The following is a 4751-nucleotide window of genomic DNA, read 5'->3' on the forward strand; positions in this document are numbered from 1 at the left end:
CAGGACGCGCTCCGCGGGTAGGAACGAGCCGCGCTCGTAGCCTGAAACTCCTTCCCTGCCTCCTTTTCGGTCCCCCGGGCATCTCCCCAGCCAGAGCCCCTACCCCGCCGTCGCCTGCCCTCTCCCGCACCTCATGCATGCCCCCGGTTCATCTTCCTTTCCCCCGCTCCTTTGTATGGTCAAGGAGAGATGTTTGACAAGACATAACATTGGCAGTGAGTCCTATATTTTCTTCCTTTCTCAGAAGTTGCATCCTCAGGCTTGTTAACTCCATAATTCTTCTCAAAGAGGTAGTGTTCTAGTCATCTCTATTTTCTGGAGGTTCTAAGTGCAAGGAAGGGAGGGTGAGAATTTTGTAAATGATAGCTAGGCATAGATGACAGATATTTGTCTTTCCATACAATGGAAAGCAAACTGCTAGCAGAACTCTAAAATCGCTTTATTTGTTACTATGTGATTTAATTGTAATAGATATTTAGATTACGTGTTATTAGCTCAATATTAAATACGTTCCTAGTACAGTTATGACTTTTCATGGTCTACTGAAGATTAAAGAAAACCATGATGTTTTTAAGGAAATACCTCCTTCACAACACTGGTTTCAAAAGCCAGTTGCTGAACTTTTTTAGATGGCTCTCAATAGGGAAGATTTTTTGTCATTTAATCACTACCTTAAATTATCTACTAATATCTTATGAAGGAATCTTTCAGATGTCTTTTTCTATAGCTATAAATCCCTGGCTTCAGAGAAGCAATTCCTGCTCTAAAAACATCCATCTCTCTGCTGTCATGATTCCCAGACCTGTAGCCTGCATTTTCCTTCCTGCTCTGCTCTCCCTCCCGAGTTATCCTGTGGGATTGGGGTGAGACACAGACGAGGCTGTTCCTCTTATCCTCACTATAGCTTCAGTGCAGGTGTGTATTTGCAGAGTGTGTGTATCATTCCCCAAGCTCTGACTCTGTGTTACTCTGGATCTGAAGTTTTCTTCATAAGACTGACAGTATGTGACCTTTGTGTGTGAGCTGAAATTTTGCCTTTCATCTGCTTCAAGACCTTGGGTTGTGCCTCCTCTTTGCATCTGAAATATAAAACCATGTTTATTATGCTAGATATAGACAGACTTTTGATTTCATTTCACCCTTTGTGCCTTGTAACATAAATGACAGGACGAATATAAAAGGACAATCCTGGGGTTTTTTTGACCTCGTTTTAGTTAAACTGATGGATCATATTTTAATGTGACTTTTCAGACATCATACTACCAGAGGCATCATGTAGTCCAACTTACACTTAGCAATCTGAAGCCCATAAACTTTCCCGGCTTCTGAATATTTGTAGGATGCAATATCCACAGTAAATGGAAAGTTTAAGGGAGGCCTCCTTAAGTCACATGAAAATAACAAAAGGTAACAATGGAAGAGACAAGAGACACTTTCCAGTATGGATATTGTATCATCATATCAGAAACTGTAACATGTTTTCTTTCCTGAAAAACCTTTTATTTTTTTTGAAAGCCTGGCTGATTGAAAGCTGGAGATCATGATCATAAAATTAGTTCTCAGATGGTGCAATTTAGAATTTAATCTTGGATTCACAAAGTGAAGAATTTCTTTCATTATTTGACTGCTGTAAGCAAATGTGACATGCAAACTTAGGCATGTGTGTGAAAAGATGTTCCCTCTCCATATTAGAGTTCAGGTATAATGCATCATAAGCAGAGTCAAGCTATCCTTTTATCTCCTTTAAAAAACCCAGTGTGAGTGTGGCACTAGGAATAAGTGAATTTCATTGTTGTTTTCTGCCTAGAGAATCATTTCACGTCATTTATATTAACATATCTTAGTTGATGAAAACTTTTATAATTTGATTCTCTTACAATATAAAGCAATACAAATTTTTTTAAACTACAGGTCTTCACAGTAGTTAAGCAGAAATAACTTTCTTCTGTTTCATTTTCTGAAACAGTAACTTTTAAAAGACTAGTTTTCCTCTGTTGTAATTGTCAGTAATTTTTTTTTTATATTAATGGCATTGCACTTCAAAGGTATAATTTTATTCTTCGATAGTGTTATGCTTTTGCAATACCCTTCTGGCTGCCTTGCCTGTCCTCTACCTGAAGTTACTCTGCTCATTCTCTAAATCAAACTTATAAGGTTCAAAGTTGAAATTAACTGACCCAAAGCCATAGTAATTTGTGATACATGTCTAAAATACAGTAACAAGCAATACTTTTTCATTGTTTTCCTATATTGTTAAGATTTTGTTGGTATGCTAACAATACAGATCTGTGATGTCTTTTACTCTGTCTCTCCTCACACTTTACACTTTTAAAATTTAAAAGAAGACAAATATAGGAAAATTTATAGAATTTATTGAGAGAAAAAAGGGGTGGGAATAGCCTCTAAAAGAAGTAAAAGAAACCTAACATGGACACTTGTAACATAACCAGTTTTATTCAGATCTAGTGGAACAATTTCTATTTATTTCAATTGGGTTAACTAAGGCCTCTCAAGGAGGAAAGGAAAAGCCCCTGAATGTATGTGACATGCTTTTACTTCAATATTTTATTTTTAGTAATAAATGCAGGGTTTTGCCATAGCTTGGTATGAAAATTTTAGGAAAAAAAGCAATACAGCAGTGTCACATGGGGTCAGATATCTCTGCAACAGTGAGCTAAAGTAAAAAGTTGAGGAGGGAGTTATGCTGAACAGAAAAACTGTGACTGGGGTTCTCACTACTAATCTGCAAGGAAACATACAATCTTAATATTTCTGTACCAAACTGATCCTGGTTGAGAAAGGTTGGGTGGGGAGTTTAATTCCAATAGAAGGAGCAAAGGGTGGTAAGTCTGTGAGCTGGGCATAGACAGAACCTGCAACAATGCTAGAAGGTGTGACTGCCCAGAGGGAACCTGTGCAGAACAAAATAAAGGGTTCATGATGGAGCTTGGGCAGCGGCAGGTGGGAATGCTACAAAAAATTTGACAAGTGAGGACTATTAGGAATTCAAGAAATAGTTGTTCTTTTGTCACATTCAATGCCTACAGGACAAGCTAATTCTATACCAGCTCCCACCTGTTTTCACTTCTGTTAAAACAGCCCTACAGCAATTTAAATCACCAGATCTGTTTTGGAACAGCACTGAAGATGAAAAGCACATGGAAAACCAGTACTAGAGTGCAATATTTGTATCTGCTGGCAGTTTTTGCAGGGGGCAGCAGTCCTTGGCAATGAAAAGAGAAATCACACTGAATTGTTGGGCATGTAGGAACTGAAGCAACTCAGGTTCTTGCAGAGAGGTATCTTCACAAAAAGGGCAGTCAAGCCCAAGGAGGTTGTGCAGACTCCATTCTTGGAGGGTTCCAAGATCAGACAAAAATCGAAGTGACCTGGCCTGCCCTTGTAGCTTATCCTGCTCTAAGCAGGAGATTGAACTAAGTGAGCTCCTGAGGCCTGTCCCAACCTGAATTTTCCTAAGATTCTTCCCACTGAATTCTGATTTCCAGGTTTCCCTTCCCCTAACTCCTCTCCAAGGCAGAAACTGATGTTACTCAAATTATGCATAATCATATCCTAATCCACTAAATAATTCCCTAAGGAGTTAATTTCAAAATTTAGTTTAAATTATTCATGTGGTGTGATACATCTTGAGAAAAGACTTGGAACTATTATTAGAGGACATTAAAACTGCTGACATCATAAAATACAACTACACAAGAAAAATCCAGTGGGTTTTTTTGTTCTTTTTTTTTACCCTTTTTCCTTGTCCAAACAGAAATGGAAAGTCAGTAAAATTATGGTACAGAACCAGAACATACAGAATGAGAGCATGGATATAAGGAAATGTTCTCATGAGATTGAGAATGTACTGAGGAACAGCTAAGAAGCAGGACACATTATCTTCAAACTGTGAGAGAAAGAGATGAATACTAACAAAGGCATGCCTAGAACACATAATGCAACAAAATGATCAGAGGAGAAAGAATTCCAAGACCAGTGCAGAACTGCACAAAACAAACTAAAAAAAAAGCAATTAACTTGTAGAATTGCAGTAACTTTTTGAGGAACCATGAGCACTCTGTCTTCAGGAGAGATTTCATTCCCTTCTCCATCCCCAGATTCAACTGGTGTCTACAAGGGCTCAAAGACAAGGGACTAATGGAAAAGGAGAGCTTGCTCTTACATCCCATTTTTCTGCCTCTTTACACCCCTTTCAATTTTAATGACAGCACAAAACAGCTTTGAAAAAATGAGCATAATATCCCTTAAATTAATACTCTACATACAATTGTTTATATTCGTGTAACTTGCATATAACACAATTTTTCTTCAATCACATAAATACTTTGATTCAGTTCTATTAGGAAAAGGTCACCTCTGAAGACTTACTGTTTATCAGTAAGTTTATCTCACATGTGTGACTGACAGAAAATCCACTTTCATATTCCTTTTGTCCTGCTAATAATATATAGTATTTAGATATTTTAGAAAAATCAACATCTTTGTGGAAGATTTATACAGAGAATGACCTTGCTAAGTAACTTCTAAGTTTATTATGGAGGAAGATGGATCAGTAAAGGGATCTAACCAGGCTGACTGCTGGCTAAAGCTCCACAGCATTTCCTCAATCAGTTGCACTAACTCTGGGTGACTTGTACAAGGAGAAAGGCACAGACACAACATTTTACCATCAGCATCTACACACTGGTAAAATTCATAAAAACTTGAAGGCAGAGTAGGTCCTCAAATTG

The sequence above is a fragment of the Corvus brachyrhynchos genome, unplaced genomic scaffold, assembly GCF_000691975.1.
Source record: "Corvus brachyrhynchos isolate BGI_N302 unplaced genomic scaffold, ASM69197v1 scaffold949, whole genome shotgun sequence".
Classification (NCBI taxonomy): domain Eukaryota; kingdom Metazoa; phylum Chordata; class Aves; order Passeriformes; family Corvidae; genus Corvus; species Corvus brachyrhynchos.